This window comes from Erithacus rubecula, assembly GCF_903797595.1.
Source record: "Erithacus rubecula genome assembly, chromosome: 2".
NCBI classification, from domain to species: domain Eukaryota; kingdom Metazoa; phylum Chordata; class Aves; order Passeriformes; family Muscicapidae; genus Erithacus; species Erithacus rubecula.
In genome coordinates, this window is record NC_136685.1 from 57,286,824 (window position 1) to 57,309,159 (window position 22,336).

The 22,336-nt window shown below is 40.3% G+C and overlaps 1 protein-coding gene across 1 annotated transcript in view; it reads left to right on the plus strand.

Annotated features, from left to right (window-relative positions):
* Positions 1-21,555, plus strand: part of SCAF8 (SR-related CTD associated factor 8) — a 145,764-nt gene extending 124,209 nt beyond the window's left edge. Inside the window, exon 21 of the mRNA XM_079331130.1 lies at positions 21,446-21,555. The gene's annotated coding sequence lies outside the window, so the exon portion shown is untranslated. The remainder of the gene's footprint in view (positions 1-21,445) is intronic.
* The last annotated feature ends 781 nt before the right edge of the window (positions 21,556-22,336 follow it).

Here is a 22,336-nt window from a genome sequence, read left to right on the forward strand (position 1 = left end):
TAGAATTCTGATCTGTGGACATCCTTTCATAAGTGTGAAGACTTTCACCTGTTTAATTACCCTTTATTACTATGAACAAAATGGCTTTGTTTTTGTTGCCAGACACATGCTTAAAACAGCAATGAAGTGCTGAGAGGAATATAGAACAAAATAGGAAACTTGGAATCAGTGCTCATTTACTGCTTCATTTGCTGGGGCATAGAGCTCAGGTATCACTTATTTGCAGTGCTCATTTCTTCAGTAATGGCAGGGGAGCTTTCTGCCTTTCTAAGGTGATGAAGTCTATTTCATTTTGTAAAGTAGTAGAAGGCCCTGAGAAGAAAGATACCAGATGTATATATTGTTGTTGAATCTTCCTATGGAGCTATGTAACAATATTATCATCAGTGCTACCTAATGAAGAGAGAGAAAAGTTTGAGTGTTATAGTACTGTAATTGATGCCCAACAATTAATTATAGCATCCTTGAAGTAATTTTTTCCAAAGTGTTTTGCTTTTTCATAGTGCTCCCAAAAATGGGTCTTCAAGAAATGTCTTCTTTCTCCTTTTTTCTCTGCTGGGAGATACCTTCTAGACATCATCTTTCTGCTCTCTATTTCTTTTGGATCCTGACAGCTTCGACATTTGGTCATGGAAAAGACATTTCCCATAGTGGAGAACTACATTAGAAAAACAAATCACCGAACAGTTGCGGTTCTCTTGTTTGACAGTTTATGGAGCAAATGCTGGCTATGCACCATTTAGCATTCTCCAAGACAAAGTACCCACACAGTGCTGCCAATTTCATTAGAGAGCTACACCAGCTACTTTTAAAATTTGGTCCTGTTTACATAGGAATTTCAGTTTTACTACCATACCCATCAAAAGGTTATTGTCTGCACACAGAGTCACTGTTTTTAGCAAATCTGCCTATAAATCTAAGTAACCAGTAATTAAATGGAGTTCTGAATACCAGGCAAGGAATAAAACTAAGGGTCTCCCTGTGGATTATGAAGTTATGATTAGCATGGGCAGGTTTTAAGCACCAATCAGCCAAAAAAATATATTATAATTCATCATTAGGACTTATTTTTACAAAAGGCAAAAATTAAATTTCAACAAAAGTCCAGAGGCTACTCAAGGAAGAAAATGGTCATCATGAAGTGATGATTTATTTTTCCTCTCAAGGAAAGGTAGCTGGAATTGGTGCTGCTTTTCTAGTTCATTATACGAATGGGTATAAAATCTGGGTGCCTGGGGGTGGTGTTGAGAAAAGTACATCCAATAGCTTTGTTGTTTTCTCAGCTACACACTGCTCCTCCACGTCTGTCTGCTCTCCCCCTTTGCTCCCATTTCCATGGCCCGAGATCCACAACAGGACCTCAGCAGGTTAAGCAGGGTCCAGAGTTCACATACTAGACACATGAATTACATGTCCACAGTGTATCAATCTCTGCCAGAATCTGTCTACAGCCAAGACATAATGTATAGCAACACTTTTTTAATGAGGAACATGCATCTGTTACACGTTTAGCAGAGGATATTTCTGGAGCAGTGTTAAGAAAATATGCTTTGGTTTTACAACCCCATACCCCTCTGTCTGTAGAGATGTCATTTTTGAGTCAAAGACCAGACATAAGGCCTTTCAAAGGCTGTATGTCTTAAAACTGGATAGAAGCCTGGCAGCTCTACCCACTGTAAACAATGTGTGAGTCTCATCATTCCCTGTTCTGCTCCCCCACCCAACACAGTAAGATGTGCTCTTTGGAGGGCTAAGGAAGCATTCCAAAGAAACACTTGAATAAAAATGCTGTTTTGTTTAAGAAGCCTTGTGCAAATGTGTAAATTCCTAATTTTCTACAGAAAAAACTGTTGTAAAACAGTGTAATTCAAAGCAAAAGCCAAGTGCATTGGCTTAGTTAGACTCTCATTGCAACACTTCTCACCACCTTCAGGTGCAAAACATTACATCCATGTCAGAATATTGACACGAGTCAAAAACTGTCCTAAAATGGGTTTTTTTTGTTGGATGGAGAATGCAGATAAATGTGTATGAATGGTCCCAGGATTAAGTCAAGGCTTGAAGGCAAAGCTGTGTGGTGGCATTTCCCTCTCCATGCTGTGGTGAAGGCAGCCAGGAGTGAGCTCTGCCTGTGGTTTGTGCCAGCACGGAGCACTGTGAGCGCTGCCAGCTGTGCTGAGCCCGAGGTAATGGCACAGAGATGTCCCTGAGGCTCAGCACAGTTTATTAGCTTGGCCCAGAGCCATGCTAAGTGTTCAAAAGACTTTTGCTTATCTCCAAGTGTGGGCAGGGATTTCTTGTGCCTGTTCAGAGCAAGTTTGAACCTGCTGGTGCGATAACCTATAGATATATCCCATGGATCTGTGTCTTTGATGAAAGGAAACTGGCATGGTTTAGTATATTGCCTCTCTTTGCCTTTGAGTTTGTTAATGGTTTTTTTATTAACTTTGCAAATCTTTTCTCACTGTATAGAAAAATTAAAAGAGGAGGAAGCAATTACAGAATCATTGAGGTTGGAGAAGACCTCCAAGATTGAGTCCAAACCTTTGACTGAACATCACCTTGTCAAGACCAGAGTGCTCAGTGCCTGATCCAGTCATTTCTTGAACACCTCTGGAGATGATGGCTCCATCACCTCCCTAGGAAGCCTGTTGGAATGCTCAACCTTCCTCTCAGTGAAAAAATTCTCCCTTTGGTCCAACCTAAATCTCTTCTGGTGCATCTAAGGGTTATGTCACCCAGCTACAGCCTCCTTTCAGACAGCTGTAGAGAGCAATAGTCTCCCCTGGGTCTCCTTTTCTCCACATAAACACCCCCAGCTCCCTCAAGTGCTCCTTGTAGGATTTGTGTTCCAGACACTTCACCACATCCATTACCCTTCCCTGGGCACAATCCACCACCTCAATGTTCTTACTGAATTGGGAAAATTGAGCACAGGACTTGAGGTGTGGCCTCACCAGTGCTGTGCAGGGGGTCAATCCCTGCCCTGCTCCTGCTGGCCACACCATTGCTGATCCAGGCCAGGATGACATTGGCCTTCATGGCTAGCTGGGCACACACTGGCTCATGGTCAGCTGGCTGTCAAACAGCACCCCCAGATTCTTTTCTGCTGGGCCACTTTCCAGCTAGTTCCCAAGATGGTGGCCAGTTAAGTCAAAAGTACCAAAAAAACAACTTCTGTGCACTGTTTCACATTCTTCATCAAGCCTTCTTTTTTGAGCCCTGCACTTGTAGGTTCTGCAGTCTTCAGTATCTAGCTTATCAAAAACAGCATTTCCATGTGGGAAGGTTAGTAGAGGAGGAAATTTTGAAATGTTGAAATCACTCCCTTCCCCTTGTGTAATGAAGGGCTTCTTTATTTCCCCTGCTACCTCGGTCTGGCTTGGAAAGAGCACTAGGAGAAAGATATATACAATGGAATAAGCAATTTTTCTGGTGTTCATGTCTAGCCATTTTGTGCTTCAGGTCCTGTCTGCTTCAGCTGTGCTTGGACAGCATGCTGCAAGTTCCTGTTGGAACAGTTTCCAGATGACCTGGAGAGGAAGAGATGCCAAGATCTCCTTAGCTGTACAGGGAAAAGTTGCATTGAGGGGAACGGCAACTTAGAGCAAGTTACAGACAGAGGTGTCATCCTCATCAGGAGTGCTAGTCAAAGGCACTTGAAGCCAAGAATTAAATGATGCAGAATTTATGTGTACTCAGGATTTCAGTGGCTCTGTCAGTTAAACAGCTGCAGAGAAAAACCCCAACAGAGTGATGGCACTGAAGGTTTTCCCATGAGGCATTCTACTTGGATGACTTGCATAAAGCAGCCATCTCCATGGTGTCAGGAAGAAAGAATTTTATTTGACATAGTTACCCAGGTCCTTGGTGTGACAGTGTGTCTCTGGTTAGGCAGAAAACATAGTGCTGTACTTGGAGAATAGGAGGGAAGTTTTGTTCCTGTGCATAAGAGACATGGAGAGTGAATCTCCCTTTTATTCGTGTTCACAGTTTGTGTACAACTTTTAGAGATTACTTCTTTGTGTACCCCCTCATGGTATCTCTGCTGCCTGCTCTGTGGCTACACTCAGTTTGCATCTGGCTAGTGGGAAAATGTTGGTTCCACAATAGGCATCAGAAAAAGTTAGAATAAATAACTTCAAAGGTTTTTTTTTTTAAAATGGGGAGAACCTTCTCACCCAAACCCCTAAAACATGTCATTTAAATTTGTTTTTAGAAGATGAACAAGGGAGCAGTGATTCACTGCAGTTTCTACTGTCTTCTGCCTAGCCCATGCAGCAAGAGGAGTAGGATGAGATGTGTGGAGAGCTTATGTCAACACTGCTAGTGACTGCCTTGTGGTCTTGGGGAGTAGAAAGAATCTTGGGCTAAAAGCTGGGCATCTGTGTGGGTTGCTGGTGTGCCCATGTGAAGAATGGGCTTTTTTCTAGCAACAAAAAAAGTCAAAGTGCATGCAGGATGCTGTTTCAGAATACCTTACAGTATTTTGCTCTACTTAATATTTTAAAGCTTTTACACTTTGGCCTATGTTAGCATAAAAATAAGTACAGGACTATCAGACTTTCCCCACAGGACAAAAATTCCATTTTCCAACCACCTCTAATTATTTCCATTCTGCTGTCTGGAAAGGATCTGGAGACAATTTAGGAAGCCAATTTAAAATTGACTTGGGAAAAAAATCATTTACCCTCCTGAGCCTCCTTAGATGTGCAGCCAGTGGCATGTGATCAATAGGAAATCTCATGCTCAATGATTTTGATGCTCACAGGAGGACCCTGAGACCATGAAATTCAGCCTGAGAACTGCTTACCTGTGTGTGCAATTTTTGTAGACATGGTGGACCAAACAGCTCACTTGTTGATGAGCTTTGTGTGGTGGGGAAAGTGACAAAGAGCCATTAAAAATAGGTAGAGGGTGGCTGTCCTCTTGGAAATGCCTTGTCATGAGTGCTTGGCCAGCACTCCCTGCTTTTTCCTGTGGGAGCTCGGGTGATGTTGCAGTTTCTGAGCCCAGCAGTGATATCTCCAGCCTGCAGTCCTCAGGGTGCCTGTGGGCAGCATCTGTAGCTCCAACAGAGGGAGGGAGGCACCAGGAAAAATGTGTGTGCACATCTGGTACCAAAGCACTGCTCCTGCTGGGGCTTTGTGTGATCCTTGCTCTATGGATGCATACAGATTTTTTCTTTGGCTTTTCTTGCATACCAGGTCTACATACATCATCCTGAATGTCTCTTTAATCCTATTAGGGCTGTGTTCAGCTGGGGTTTGGATTTGTCACTAATGAGTGCTTGAGGTTAGTATTTTTCAATTACACTTTTCTAGCTCTCAATTAAAAAAGTGGTTGACATTTTATATGGAGAAGGTAAAAAAACTCTTATTTTTAATTTAGACTGGCTGCAAATTACAAAATCAGGACTCACTGGTGTACAAAATGAACACTCTTGACAAATATTGTAAAAAGTGTTCTTATGGTTAACATTTAGAATTTTAAGATGTTTTAATGCACTTTATGCTATGCTGGCAAATTGGAAAAATATTGGATCCTTATATGGAGAACAGCAATTTCCCACAGCCCTGCTTTTACAGTGCTGAATGCATTTCATTTTGTGTGTGATTTTCCCCATTTGCCAACTGACTACATCATACAGTTTTTTTGGCATATTCTTTCTGTCTTATGACCATCAGCAGATATTTTGAGTAGCATTTTATAAAGCCACAGATCCCTTTTGCTGCCTTGTATTTTGCCTGTTGCCACTGGGAATGGAAAAGATTTTATTAATTTTGTGGCGTCAGAGGAGGCTTCAGTCTGTGCTGACCCCAGCACCCAGTGCTGGTTTCCCTCCCTGTTGGAAATGGAGGGATGTGCCTGATGGTCTCCAGTGTGTTCTTTAAAAGTAGCACAAGGTTCTTCTGGAGACGTATGAGGAAAACGATTGATACTTGTAAACGGTTCAAGATGCTCTGCAAATCCTTCAGGATGATCTAAGTGTCAAAGAGATGGAACTGAATTCGAGGCATGCTGCTGAAGTGGGGAATAACTGGAGCAAGGAGAAGATGGGACCAGGCAGAGGTCTGGCAGTAGTGATTGCAGAGACGTGGAATATTCTTGCACCGCAAACTAGCGTTTAATGGCAATATAGACTGACCACCTGAAACTGAATTACAGAAATCAGGGATGTTGTAATGCTGCTGGGTGCTGCAGTTGTTGAAGGGCTCCACAAGGGTCTTTGCCTTCAGGTCTGAGCATTGCAGCAGTAGGAGGGAATATAGTGTATGTAAACTATCAGGCACTTCACAGCAATCTAAAAATCTGTGGTGTTTAGGGCATAGTGCTTATTTTGGGCAGCATTTGTAAAAGAGTAACGAATGATTGCACACTGGAGGCTGTTTCAAGTGGTGTAAAGTAAGATGTGAATTTGGGTTGGTTTAGCTTAGTGGGCATGGGGAGAGAGAGCTAACATGCTAATCATCATCCCTGGAAGCTGTAGCTCTTGTGTGTAAAGGGCTGTTACTTTAGATGCTGTGAGGGATTATGAATGGTAAAAAATTAAAGAAGTAAGCTTAGTAGGAAGTGTAATCTGAATAAAAAGATCATCCTTGTAGTGAGACCTCATAAATAGTAGAACATTTCTTTGGGGAAGGGATGGGCACCCTGTCCCTGGAGTTTAAATTTAGGCTAGGCAGGAGATCAGAAAATGCATTGCTGGGAGGCAGCTCTTCACTGGCAGGATCAGGATTGGCTTCAGCCTCTGGCTGTCAGCAATGTTGTTATTGTGAAATGTTTCCTGGAATGATACTTGGGGTCTAGTACCATGAAACAGTTTAGTATTTGTTGGTATAGTTCTAAGGGTGAAAATATCTGTGATGAATTGTCGCTGTCAAATCTCTGAGCCAGCATTTTTATTAGAGAACACCTCCTGCAGGATGTCCACGTGCACAATTATCTCTGTAGGAGAGGGTGTCACCCAAGGCTGATACTGATAGATCATTCACTAAACCCTGCGTTGTAAATGACTGTGCTTCAGAGCTAAGAATGGGTGAAAAGGGTGGGTTTTTATTGCTGCTTTTCAAGTTTGACTTTAGTCAATTATATTTGTTCTCTTGCACTTTATGAACGTTAAGTCCCAGACATAAAGGAGGAGATATATTCCATTTGCTGAATTCAGACTGATTCTTAATCAGTGGCTACTTCTTGCCTGCATAAAACTGGTACAGAAATTAAGACTTCCATCTTGCCAGCTATGAAGAGTAACAAATGGGGCTAAATCATCAAAAAAGTGTCCACATTATTTAAAATACTTATATTTAATACGACTTTTTCCCCACCACAAAATCATAATACAAGCTTTTTCCAGTGTCTGAGCTGTACTTGATCAATAAGCCTATTTAAACATTTTGTTTCTTTTATAACAATTTACTTCAGTTTGGAATAGTGCTTTATTTTCTCTGGACCACATGCTGACATTTTTTTTTTTTTTTTTTATTGTTGCAGTATTTTGTATTTCGGTGGGATTTGTGTGTTATAAGGAGGACACTCTCCCAAATAAAACTTGTTTGGTAAATATTTCAAGCAGCTATGCAGAGTTAACTGGTTTTGGATCTCAGGATGAGGACTTGACATTAGCTTTTTGTTCACTTATATTCTCTATATCCTCTTGAGATAGGAAATTCTTATTGTGCAGTTATCTTCCTCAGACAAAGACCTTTTCATGGGGAACTTTTATGTTTTGCTGTTGGCTTTTTGCTTTCATCCTTATGAATTTGTTTGTAGAATTGTTATAGTTGAGGTTGCTTGTAGAAACTGAGTCTAGAGTATATTGGCTATCTTATTTCACTTAATATTATGGCACAGAGATTATTAATAATTCTTCATTATTGGTTTAATTTTTTTCCATTCATTATTGGCATTTTATAGTAAGCATATCTATTATTTATTCGTGTATGTATTAGTGATATATACACTTTTTTTGTATGTATACGTATATAAAGTTATGCAGAGAAAAGATAGGAATGATTAAATGGTGTCTTTGAAAGTTCATGGGAAGTTTATGGAGAAGCTGTGTCTGTAAAGATACACTGAAGTTCTCTCTACTGAATCTTATCCTGGTTCCTGCCGTGCTTTCTGAACTGGTTTTGGATCAGGAGCCATAATCTTTGAAGTTTTAAGCCCTAAATCCTGAAAAGCTCCAAGTTTGTGGTTTAGCCATGTGAGGTCTTTGCTATCACATGGATAATAGACATTCCCTTTTACATTCCCTGAATAAAAAGTGAATCAACTAGAAGCATGTTTGTACTAAGCCACATCAGAGTTACCCTCTGAATTAAGGCTATATAATAGGTCCTTTAAATTTGTACAGAAAGGTCTGAACTTTTTGTTGTTAGTTCAGATATAATTTGACAGCTCTAGTTTCATCACTATTCAATGTACAGTTTTATTTTATCTGTACGAATTGGAGTGTGGTTAATTTGTATGCAACTTTATATACCACTAAAATCTTCCATATGGAATTGAGATTAGATAAAGTTCCAGGAAATGAGAGTCTTAGATGTGAAAGACTGTAAACATTCTTAATAGAGTTATTCTGTAAGGATTAAATAACGTTTAGAGTTAATTCTCCTGATTTTTTTTCTGTTACAGGGCCCAGCAAACAGTGTAATTCAAGTTCTAAATTTGGATGCATATCATTATGATAATTTGCTGACTCATAGTATTTCATGGGCTGTGCTACTTTACATGGTACTGCAATGGATGATGATGTGCAAAAAAACTCAGCAAAACAAGAGTCTCTGACTAATAGAAGGCTACAGCTTTGATAGCAATTAATTAATTGGTGGATGGTGCCTTCTTAGCACATCATGTTGCATTTTCTTTTCTTGGAGGTATCACAAGATGGCTGAACATGGATAAACTAGGAAGACTGGCAAGCTGAAGCTATCGTCTGATTTTTCTGAAATTTCTGTGGCTCAAATAAATCAAACTTTCCCATATCTTCTTGTTAAAGATCAAGAAAATAGTGAACTGTTTCCCCACTGTTCCCACCCACATTTGCTATGTATATGTGCAGTGTATGTGCCTCACTGACTTCTAGAGTACAACTTCTCCACAGTCATTAATGAACTTTGGATTTGGGTTTTTTTTAATAACTTAATTATATTAATCCTATTCCCCCACACACACACCATTGCCAACAAAATTTTAGGATGTTTTCTGTCCCCTGGTAACCTCATCAGTTTTGAGTGGTTTTCAAAAGACCTCTGAAGACTTGTTCTGAATCTCCTGTCTTTTATGTCTGTTGGTCATTGGTGCGTCATTCCTTAGGAAAAAACCTCATCCAGAGGTCTCATTGTGCAGTTTATCAGACCATTAAAAAGACTAATAATGTGTAAAAAACAGTGGGTGTGGGAGGGGCTGGGATGTGGGACTAACTACAAAACAAAGTGAATTTCACTGCCAGGACTGATACAAAATCAAATGGGAGTACAACCTCTCACATTTGCATTAATTTTTGCACTGCTGTGATATGAATGCCAAGTGTTTAAAAGGAATTAAATAGTTAAGTTCAAAATTCTTTATGTGCACAGCAGTGTCTAGATGGTTTATAGCTGCAAGTAAGCAAAAGGTTTACTTACCGAATTGATTTATATGTTCATTTATGTTCTTGAATATTGAGAACAGGGAGGGAATTAGCAGTGTTGCATGAGCTACACTAGCACATTTTTCACCTTATATGGAGAATTGCCTGCCACTTATCAAGTGGGGTTAGATGTGCTGTTATTGTCACATTCTTTAAAGTTGGAAGAAATCTTGTTCCTCTGACTAAAGATTCAACTCATAAGCTTATGATTTTGTTGTGTGAATACAGTATTTTATCATCCAGGAATTTTTGGGATGGGCAGCGCTTCTTGAGGAAAATAGCAGCATGCACATTTTCGCTGCTGTGTTGTGGAGTTCATTCCTCAGCTCGGGTGGAGAAACTTAGATGCTTGCAAGGGAAAATATGTTTCTGTTTGGAGTCATCTGGAGTTCCTCCTGGCTGGCTTCTCTGGTCCTGAAGAACACAACAGGAGGGAAGGTCCCAGGAAATGAAGGGAAAAACCTGCAAATCGTGTACACGTGGTATTTAAGGGAGTAGACCTCACTTTTGGTTTTTTTTTTTTCCTTGATCCCTGCTAAAGATTAAGTGGCTGGTATTCGAGTGGCTTTTCATGGACTTGTTGAAAGGATAGTGACTGACAGCCTTTAGCTGTGAAGTCATTGACCTGCTGGTGATTTGGCTGTGAGATGGAATAAGTGGAAATATGGAACTGGAGACAAATTGCTTGTATAGTCATTGATATCCTGGATTACAGAAACCTGACAAACGACTGAATACTTGAAAATTAAGGTGACAATTAGCAAATTTCTCTTTATGATAATGTGCCGTTGATGGTTACATTCACTTGCATTCATTTGAAAAGTGAGATATCAGGTCTGGCTTAGTGTAAATTCTTCAGATTAAAGTCTGCTTTCTGTTTGAAGTGTTTCTGGGCTTGTGGTGTTCAGTAGGGCAGTAAGTCTCACTGCTGCTTCTTGGGTTTTTTGGGTACCTAGACTATTGCAAGTTTTTTAGCGTGTGCTCTGCCACGCTTGTGACTTGAGTTTGTGTTGTGATTGCAAAGATTTTTCTATGATACAGCTTGAGAAAGAAAACACTTCAAAAGGCAGTGATTAGGTGCAGTGGTTAGAAAACCTGGCTTAAAATTGCTGTTGCTGATTTCACTTTTGTACAGATCCAGAAGAGTTAACTGGAAAATGATCCTCAGGTTTTTCTTTCTCCATAAAGGCAGTGTTGGCTGTATTTTCTTGAATAATAATACGTAAGGAAGAATTCATGAGCCTAGTAATGCTTGAAGCCAACAGAAACAAAAGGGTAGTTTATATGGCTAAATACTTTGAATAAACAACATTTGAAACATTTAGCCAAATGGTTGCATAGAAGTATCCATGTAATTTTGAAGGGGTAGAGCAAAAGATATGGATTTTTATTTTCTGTTTTCCTGTTTGTGGTTTTACCATTCTTCCCCTTTTATGGTTCACCAGAATAGTACTAGATTTCTTATCATGTATGGATATAAAAGAACTTAAACTACATATATTTATTTTTAGGACTCCACCCTTGGCTTTGGATTTTGTGAACAGCTATTTCAGTAAATTTACATCTATATGTGGAAACTGACAAATTGAATACTGTGCAAATCCACATTTTAAAAAAAGCAACTGCTATTATAGAAGGTAAATGATATCATAAGAAAGCCAAGTAGAAAAGATTGCATTTTTGTTTGCTCCTAAAGGAATGATCAATGCTTCCTGCTGGCTTTTGCACCCTGCAATTGGAGACTGTGGCATGCAAATGGTTTAAATAATGCTGGGGTTTGTGCCTGGTTGGTGCTGTATAATGCTGGGGCTGAGGTGACTTAAATATACAGAGTGTGAGCCAATCTCAAAGCCCTTTCTCAGGCAGAACACCCATTGAAATCACATTTAAGTGTCGTCAGTGAAAGCTTTGCCAAACAAATCATTATGGATTTGACCCCAGAGTTATTACTACTAAATTTCATTTGTAAGGCTTTCATTATAGTGTTTTTTAAGAATGGAGTACTTGAATGAATCCTGGAATTCATTATAACTCTAAGTTTTTTACAGGGTATCAGCCTCTTAAATTACATTTTCATTACTAAAAGTAGTTTCTTCCTCTTTGTTTTTTTTTTTTCTCCTATTTTTGTTGCTCAGAAAGAAGTAGAAGAGATTCTCTGTGGCTCAGAGTTACTTTTCCTCAGGGAAACAACCTACTGGGGTGCCTAAATTAGGGGCTTAGTCTTCCAGTCTCTCCATGTGCACAGTGGGGAGGGTTATATTCCAGAGGGGATTTTGCTCAATGTCATCTTTTGGATGTGACTCTGTTATGCCCAGGGGTGGTGTAGGGTGCTCTGATTTAGGAACCCAGAGGGATGTGGTTGGTTGGCAAAGGACCTCTATGGTTTATTATGTGAGTTGTATATAATTTGTTTCAAAAGTCCTTTTTAGGAGTTAGCAGGTTAATTTTCTGCCTGTCTTTGCTCCATGGATGATGAGGATTGGCAATAGAGCTGTGTCCTTTAGTGCAGAAAATCTCACATTGTGATGGAACCTTTTTGAGGTCTTCAGTCTCTCTTTCTCTCTCGTACACTTTGTGTGTCTGGCCTTGGTCCCCTTCTGAGGGCTGCAGGTTTCATTCAGATCCCATGAAGTGTTTTGTGAGCCGTGATGTAGACTGATGGATTATGTGACCAGATGTCTGCAGTGCCTGGCTGCTCGCAGCAGGACTGACTGAACCAGGTGGTCCCTTCCTGGCCTCAGATCCCAAGAGAGGGATTTTCAGTACAGAATCTGGGTGTTTCATACTTTATATAGCTGAAACTGCAGTAATCCAACCTTGCCCTGTTTAAAATACTGAAGGAACAACAACAGAAAGGGCAGGCCATTAGGGTTTTAAAGCTTTTTTAATGTCTTTATGCTTTCAACTGCATTACACAGTATTAGATATAAAATGTGGTTGGTAGAGGTAGTAGGAGCACCCTCAAGCATGCCTCCCATATTCTAACATCATATTTTCACCTGTGTTTACTTCTGGCTAGCCTTCAGTCATTCAGATAAAAAGTTTCCAGAGTAGTTTTTCTGCTTCAGGCAGAAACCTCTTGGAAAGATTTTCAACAGAAGAACTCTGACTGTTTTAAAAATAATTCATCACAGAAATTTAGAGAGATTTGTCGACTTTATTTAGCCAGTCATTCCTTCTAACCATTGTTATACCTTCAGGGAGTAGAGGGGAGAGTCAGAGTAGTTTTTTCATCCTGATGGAAATTAATACAGATCTACCAGCCTGCCAGAGTTGGCAAAAGTAGTTTTGTCAGCACGTGCTTGCAAGAGCAGCATAGAAGTTTGCTGATACAATCACTGGATACTCCCACTTTATAAAATGGGCTTGTGCCTCACCAGGCTCTGTCTGTGCCTGGGGTGATGATGATGATGGGTGGTACTGAGCACTCAGCTGGGTAGGTCCATGATTCTCACTGCCTCTGCTGTGTTGGAGGAAAAGGTATCTGGGTGTTTAATAGTCTTCCAAAATCATTAAAGCTTTGTGCCAAGGCATACTTGAGGCAATTAATGAAAAACTACTACTTTTTTACTATCATCATTCATGCAATTAATTCTGATAAAGTTGAGAGTAGAATTTATATTTTAGTCCTTATACTTCTCTCAGGAGTGATGTTGATAGGTGTGATGCCCCAAGTTTGGGAACAAGGTTCAGAAAAGAACTTTTGTCTTCTACTTTTTTTTTTTTTTCTCCTCCCAGGTTACAGAAGAGTCTCTCTATAGGATTGTACTGATAATTCTTCTTTACTTTAAAGGAGCAAATATTAGATTCATGAGTTTCATAGGGGAGATGGATCTCTCTATTTAAAAACAGCTAAGCATAAACATACTACTGGGGAATTTTATGAAGTTTGCAATAAAACAACAAAAACAAGAATATAATGCATGGCATCTTCAATCTGTTTAAGAAATCATGATAACAGGTTGACGACTTGAGGATGATGGCAAGACTAAGGTCATACCTTGGTTATTCTGCATTGGGGTGGGAATGAAGCTGCTGCTGATATATCAGCATTGCTCCAGCCATAGTCTGAAGGCTTCATAGAGTTTGGGTTACCTCCTCCCATTTTCTTGTTCTTTCACATTTATAAGGACTTTGAGAACTCTCACTTCTCCCTATCGCAAGCCCTTTTAAAATATTAATCTTGCTCAGAAAACACAAAATACTTCTCCTAGTGAGAAGTGCTTTAGATCTTTTCCATCTCAGTCATGATCCTTGACAGGCACTAAGAGCTTTTCTGGATGGGAAAATTTTTGTTTGCCAAGTAAGGTGGAAAGGAAGAGGGAAGCACTTGCCAGCCTCTAGTGTTGGGCAAGGTAGCAGGCTAAGAAGATCAGGATTGCAGCAAATAGCTAATTGTTTGCAGAGTATAAATTATGAAGTTGTTCTGACGATCTTTCTGCTAATTTTTTGTGCTAAGCCTGTTAAAGAACAATGTTTTACCACCCTTCAAGCATGCATTCACATTGGACACCCAAAGGTGTATGTTGCCATGGATGTCCTTGCAGTATTTGTGGTACACTATTCAGCGTTTTCAGCCTCTTCACATTATTGGGATAGTGTATAAAGATGGTCCCTTAACACAAGGACTGCCCATCTCAAGGGCATACTCCCAACAAAAATGCCACTAATTAAAATTTGTGAGTGGAAACATTGTCATCTGGGTCAACTTCAGTCTCTTTATTTTGAAGAAAAAATATGTGAATGTTGTCAGAGTGAACTAAAACAGTTCAGGACCATGTGTTATAAAATCTTAAATAAGAGTTAATCAGTGTGACAAATTATAGGTTTGTCTACCTGTCAGATGGAATTAATGGGGGGTGACTGAGGGAGTTTGGGTGCTGAGGTGAGAAGGAGAAGCTCCAGTGTTTTGCTTTATATTTGTCTTGATGTGCTGAATTTTTTCAAAACATTTAAACAAAAGAGGCTGAATTTGGGTCCATGTTTCAGGTTAATACTTTGAAGCTGTTTTCCCCCACCATTTCTGTTGCTTTTAATCAATTATGAATGTTCTGGTGTAAATGCAGAATTGAAATACTAGGCTATTTTCTTGTGCATGATGTAAGGTCCAAAAATTTATACCAGATGACTGTTCTGGAAGAGGGGAAATAAAATACTTGGGAAAATGTAAGGGAGTGTTTTCTAAAGCATATCTTCCACATGTGTTCTGTAAAATGTAGATATTTAATTCTTAAATATGGTATCTATCACCCAATGTGAGTAATGAGCTGTTGATAATGTTGGTAGCTTTACAGAAAATATGAGGCTTGCCTTTCTATATATGCAACTTTTTGCTGTTTTTTTGTTAGCTTCATGGAGAATTTCACAGAAATCCCCAGCTTTTTTCAGCTTTCAGTTCTTTTGAAGGGCTTTTTTTTTGGGGAGGGGGCAAGTTGGTGGGGGGGGGTGGGGTTTTGTTTGTTTGTAGGTTTTCTGTTATTTTTTTACTTTGGGTTGGTTGGGGTTTGTTTGGGCTTTTTTCTTTTTTGGCCCTGAACAGTACCAGATATTTTTCCTGGGGTGTTCAGTCTGAGCTCTGACAGAATAATGCCACTGTTGCTTTAAGCCCATAGAGTTGCTTTATATAGATCTGGCCTGATTTACAGTGTTGCTTTAAATAACAATAAGAGAGTTCATCTCCCTTTCAGAAAAGGTTTATGACTGATCTCTGCCTGGCTAGGAATGTTTATTTTTCCTAAGTTGCCTTACTGCAAAAATGTTTTGAAATTGAGAGTCCCAAGATGGTGATGGGGTTTATGCATCTATTGCTTGTGCTCTGTGCAGCTCTAATCCCTTTTGCAGTAGAAAGCTGTGGTTTGTGATGGATCTCACATAGATCAGGCTCCATACTCAATTTCTCTGTCCTTTCCCTATTGGTCATCCTGTTTTCAAAACTGTATCATTGAAGTGATCTATGGGTGTTGGCAAAACCATCAGTAAGATTTAGTTACTGCTCTTAGTCCTTTGCAATAACACAGGCTTATTTTTTTTTCTCCATAGCTGCTGAGGAAATAACTTTGAAATAAACAATTTGAGAAGAAACCTTTTCACCACCAGGGATAATGGCAGAAGGGGAGGGATTCACAGTGGATTGCTTCTGGATGCTCTTAAAATGGCATGCATCAGCTTTCTTAAAAATATAAATTTTAAATGTAAATCTTAAAATGCAGCATCAGCTTTCTTGCTTGACTTTTGCTGGAGCCATGTATTGATTATGTATTAAGTTGACAGAGGCTGATGGAAAAATCCTTTCTAACCCTGCACCAGGAGTCTGTGGGGCTGTGATGTGTCCTGTGTGGTAGCTTGCACTTTGAAGGTGAATAAATAATGCCAACTATGGGAAGAAGCATGCACAGGAGAGGAGATGATATGAAGCATGTAATTTAGGACATGGAAGTGAAAGCTCTGCTCTTCCCTTTCTGGCTAGCCTGGTTTTCTGACTGCCCCATGTCTGCCTTCCTAGTATCACTTTCTGGTGACCAGAAGAAGGATTAGGCTGCTCCTAAAGCTGAGTCACCAACTCTACCTGCTACTTTTCTGGAGACCTTCCTGGACAAAGGGAAACAGTGCAGCAGGAGGATCAATTGCTTTAAATCACCTGGGGCTTTTGTCACTCAGCCTGTGGTGAGGAAATGGTGCCTACCTTGGTCACAGAGCAGTGGGAAAGGAGAAAGTCATGATATGGGAGTGATTTCTGTTAATGTTCAGAGACCAGGAGGGATTTTCACAGAAAGAGAAAAGTTAGCCAGTCCTTGAGGCTGTTCAGAACATCTGCAGGCAGAATTGTGGCTCTAGGGGCAGATGAAGCATGACCTTTTCCAGACCAAGGGCAGTGTGAGTTATGGTACAGAGCTACAGTCAGGGACAGCTTACCTGCTTTTCAGGGCTGAAAGTCTCATGATCAGTCTGTAGACCAGCCTGTGGCTGAAGGAATTTTAGTGAGATCTTAAAAAAGAGTGAGGAAACTTTTAAATCAAATTTTCTCTTTGATTGTCTTTGTAGGTGAGGACACTGAAACCACTGACTGGCTGGGAGTATACCTGGTTTCAGTTGTGGTATGCACTTAATGCTGTGCACATTCCTGTTGAGTATCAGTGTCATTTCTACTTCCTTGCCTGAGCCAACTAATTCAAGACTGCAGGTCTTTGGCAGAGCTTTGCAAATGCATATTGAACCTTCAGGCTTGGTGTGTTTATTCTGTAAAATTACAATAATTAAAAAAAAAAAAAAAAGAAAAAAAAAGTAGATGACTGTGAAATTCTGTGAGATTCAAGACAAGAAAATGTGAGACTTCCTAAAGAATAAAGTAAAACAAAAATTATTTCAGATAATACTGAAAGCTTGGTGTTTTGTTGCTGTGTTGTGGGGTTTTGCTCCTTCTTTTGAAATTGAATAAAGAGGAAAGCAGTTTAATGCAGAACTAATTAATGTGCATTTTTCTGGGGTGGAGTGATACCTTCAGGTAACTCAAGTGCATTAATCAATGATCGTCTTTCTAATTAAACAGCTGAGTAGAGAGAGGATTTAGAGGATTATCATTAGTTTTGTGTAGAATCAGTGTATTAAGGGAAAGGAGTGTTAACAAGATATTCTTTTTTCTCATATGTTCAGTCAAAGGTTAGGAAAAATGTCCGAACTTTTGTTCATGTATTGCCTCTGAAATGCAAATCATCAACAAAAATTAAAAAAAAAAATCGAGTGCTTTCAGAAACACATTTTGAAAATAGCAAGAAAGGTGGGGAATTAAATGCCTTGGATCATCCCAGACATATGTATCTGCTTGGCTCTTCTCTGCATCTGACTGAGCAGTTAGGGTAGATCCTGAAACTTGGCTTGGGAATGGGAGATTTCCTGAAACAAACACCCAGGCACAGGGAAGTGAAGTCCAGCTTTCCTTGTGCAGACTGCTTCTGCCTTCTGGGCAGAGCTGCATGCTGTGGCACTGCCCTGCCTTTGTGGGCAGGCTGAAGGGGTCTGCTCAGTCAATAGTCCCTTCCCGAGGACCAGAGGATTTCTGTCCCTGAGCAGGGCTGAACTCAGTGTGTCAGTGGGCTCCCAGGAGTTGATTATATGCTGAATGAGTGAATATAGTCTGTTGTGTCCAGTGTGACACATGGTGCATTTAGAGTTGTTCAATGGGGCTGAAAAAGTTGCAGGATTTTTATTTGTTTGTTTTCTGTAATCAGGAGCAGCTTTCCATAGTATTACATCTGATCTGCAGACTATCCCCAAATTTCTCTAGGGGACAGGGGAGGGATGGCAACCCAAGAAAACCATGTAGAGCAAGCTGATGGACTGCTGCAGAAAGCTGCAACAGCTGCCAACAAGGTATTCACCAGTGGTTGGTTGAATCTCGATGTCAGAGATGAAGTTAAAATCTCTCTCTCTCTGGGGATGGACAAGGCAAGGTCTGGATGTATTATCCTGTAGAGCTGTTTGCAGTGCATTTTATAGGAGGGTGCTGTACATGGTTTATCTACCAGTGGCTAGCCTTGGGGGGAACCACATGAATAATAAGCGTCACTTCTCTGCTGCCTTCTTGCCAGACCTGTTGAGGTTTGGTAGCAGCTCCCTTTTGACACAGATGTACTGCAGCTCAAGAGAATGGAGGTGTCTGTAGTGCTGTCTTCCTGAACTGCTCAGCACCTCATATTGTACACTGGCTTTAACCAGGGGCTATAGTTTATAATGATGATGCCTGGCAACCCAGCAAAAAGCCATCAGTCGGTGTTTGCTCCCTGTTTGTGCAGACAGCACCTGCCCTGAGTTTGTACAGCCCTTCCCAGATCACAGTTGAGGAACTACATCTGCAACTTAAGTGTTGGTATTGTGTGTATAATGTAATTCACTCTTTGTTTACAGTAGAGCTGGAAGGGCCCCGGTAGCTTTGTACTAAGGACTTTGCTTCAGTGCCATGCCTACTAGCCATTTGCTGGTGTTTATTTTTGTGTGCCCTCCTGTTCAGGAAAACAAAAATGTGAGTACAAGATGAATGACAAACCAAGGTTGTTACCATAGCACATACTGCCTAACCTATGCTGTTAAGACTTTCACAGCTATGCCTACCTGTCTGTCCTTAACTAAATGACAGAGCCTAGGGTGTTGAATATGCCATGCTTGGGATTTTTGTCCTAGTTGGCAGGAGGAAAAATCTCAGTCTGGGATGTGTGAGGTTTGTGATTACTACGTTACTACAGCAGCTCTTTCTTTTTTTAAGTACTATTTTATCTATTTTTTTGAAGATTTTTTTAAAAAAATTGATTCCTTCAGAAGTGCTTTGTCCTTGGTAGAAGTTTAATGAGAATCACTGGTATTAAAGACATATTGGGGGAAAGGAAAAAGAAAGGAGTGTTGTAAGACCACTGGTATAAGATGCCCATTTCCTCCTAGCCTGCTAGAAAAAGATACCTGAATGTGTAAAGGTCTGTGTGTATGGAGCAATATTCTACCCATATTTCTTATGTTAAGCCTTATTATTCAAGATTGTGCAGATCCAGGGAGATGGGTATTGCAGATCTGGCAGAGCTTTGCTGGGAAGTTTGTATTCACCATGGCAAACTTCCTTCAATATTTAATGGACTGCTTGTGGGGGAGCATTGTGACCTCCCTGAGAGGTAACTTACTGGGAGTGCTGGAAGCACTTCAAAAAACTTGGCCCTCTACCCTGGCCAGGAAGTCTTCTTCAAACAGAGCAGGGCATCATCCTGAATAAGTGTACAAGTAAGACCTGATTGGCAGGCAGGGATTCTTGTGATACTTTGCCATAAATCAGTTATTTTGTATCAGAAGTAGTACACCATCTTCCTGTTGTGAATGTTGTGTTCTTGTTTCTGCCTGCTCTAAAGCAGACAGAAATGTTTTAGCTGTGCATTTGCACATCTGTGATGACTGAGTACAGTGAGATCACCCTGGCTGTGTTAGCTAACAGCTAGCTTCATTCCCCTATAGTTATGGGCCAGCAAACATCCAGGAGGGTCAGGTTTGTCCGTGAGGGCAGAGTTTAACACTGCATTGTTGAAATTACACATATATCCTGACATGAATCTTACATTTAGCTCTGTGCTAGGTGTCACTCCATGTCTATCAAACCATTGGTCAAGAAGCCATGTCTGTGAAGAGCTGGAAGTGTGGTTCCAGCCAGAAAGGAAAATGCTTGAGCAGCACTCTTCAGTGAGCTGGAACACAGGAGGAAAAAGGGCACTTTTCAGTTCAGGGATTTTGCAGATAAGAGCAAGCTATTGCCCCCAGTTTTGTTACTGGTACTCAGGAATTGAGCCCCATGGTGAAGAAAATCCTGGGTGGCTTTGAGGAGTGGAGCCATGCTGTGCCATTGTGTAGGAAAAAGAAGTATGACAAAAAATAAAGGTTGAGCTTGGTAGTGATGCTGTGAACTTTGGGAAGGATGCTCTCTGGGACATGTGGATCATGGCAGTGTTATCTGTATGCCGTAGTCATGGCACTTGCAGCCTTGTCCTGCAGCTCTTGGCTCTGTGTCTTCCAGCCACGATTAGGAAGGCTTTGGTGCTCTGAGCTCTGAATGTTCTGTGCAGATAGATACACCTTTCCCACCTGCAAAGCAGGTCTGTGCATTGCATATGGAGATTAACAAGTAGGTTTTTTTTGTGTAACAACTAAAAATCGTTAGTTGCATTTTATTAGTTACATTTTGTTACTCACATTTCCTCTTGGGTGTAACTTGCAGCCTAATACTGCTTTTTCCTTTGCTGGACCTCTGTTATTTCGCCCATTGTGTATGGTGGTTTTGCAGCTTGTATTGTTTGCTATTCTGTTTGCATTTTATTTTAATGGAACAGCTCTTGTTTTCAGTGAAGTCAGTTTAGGACGTTGCTCTAACTCCACTGCCTTTGGAAGCATGAGTGTGATAAAATTCTTGTGCTAGTTTTAATTATGTTATATGTCAGCTTAACCATTGTAGATATCAGGATATTTTTATGACAAGGTGCTTTGTGCTGTGAAGAAGCTGTTTAAAATCAGCTGTGCCAATTTGAACATCAGAGAAAATATTATAATACAGTCTGACACCTTGCAGAATGAAAATGACAGACTTCGTAGAGCATGAAGTTCTCCTTGGCAGCTTTTGGGAGCTCAGTTAGTCGCTCTACTTGTTCAGTGCACAAGCACTGAGGATAGTTGGTGTCTGTCTTAGCATTTTCAGGTGATGTGGGCAAAAAAGCAGCTGGATGCTCCAGATCAGTCTCCTCAAAAGCAGTGTCTGGTTATTCAGAGCCTGGCTTGGTTGGTGCAAGAGAACTTCCATGAGAGATCATTGTACCTGATGTGCAGATGTTTTGCAGAGGTCCTGACTGGGGTTTGATAGAAGCATTAAATATGAACACATGGAAACAAGGAATACTATTGTGGTACAGGCACAGTTTGTGGTTAGTGCCACTGTTATAAAAAGGGACTGTTTCGAGCCACCTTTCATGGTTGAGTGTTTCCTAGATGGAAACCTGGACAGCTTAACAACAGCTCTGCTTGAAGCACATGGTTGTAATGTGTTGTTTTACTGGTTTCTGTTTTGCATTTGTACTTAGAAAGAAGTTTTTAGCTGTGAGCAGTCAGTGCAGAATGCCTAAGTGAGGGATGAATTGAGTGGAGATGTTTCTAGTTGGTTTTTTTTGCATGAGAGCTGTTGGCTTATTCATAGGAGAGGCTAATGATGCAGTTGGCTGTGGTTCAGAACAAACCTTATTTCTATTTTCTGTATCTAGGGATATAAGTGTTAACAAAACAATTTTTGTTTTTCAGATTGCCAGTGCTAGGAAAATAAGGACTTCCAGCAAGAAGTTCTTCAGCTCGTGAAGCCACAAGGACACCTCACCCCCTTTCTGTGCTTTCACTCATGATGCAGAGAGAAAGAAGACATTTAGAGAGCAAATAAATTATGCAAGGTTTGTTTGTTTTTATGTTGATGGTTTGCTTATTTCTGAGTGGGTAAATTGCATTATGAAACAGGTCAAGAGCCAGATAGAACCAGGTTAAAATTTGTTTTAGTCCCTGGGTCTTAATGTTTCATATTGGTTGGGTGGTTTTGAGGCTTTAGAATCAACCAATAGAGAACATCAGCACAGGGGGAAATGTGAGCTATTTTTTTCAAGGCAATAATTCAAATTTTAATGCCTGTGATTTCAAAATAGGTTGTATTTACAAAACTTCAGTCCAGACAAGCCTCCAAATCTGTAAACAGCAGAGATGCAGTTTTCTATACTTAGCAGGGAAAGGGAGGGGTTTAGGCTTTTTTCTGCTTAGCTTACAAGAGTGTTATGATGTGGTAGATTTATCAAAGGAGAGGGAATGGATGAGCAGTTTCTAGTGTAGAGTGCACTGTTCCAGAATGAGACAGAAGATTATCAATAAAGAGAGCCCTGCTCCTGATGTCTCACCTAAAGGACAGAGTGGCATTGCAGTTTAATTCCAGAGATCATCAGATGTCTGTTTGCTGCAGTTAGAAATGTTGAGAATGGCATGAGAGAGAGGGGTGATTTGGTTGAGGGTTTGAAAGATCTGGTGCAACTGAACTTATGATAGGGCAAGTTTCCTCCATCCTGTTTAGTCTTGTCATCTGAAATAAAGATTGTTTTAGAGATTTTGAGACTTAATCCTGATGGTTTTTTGAACAGGTGATGAGAGCATTTTTTT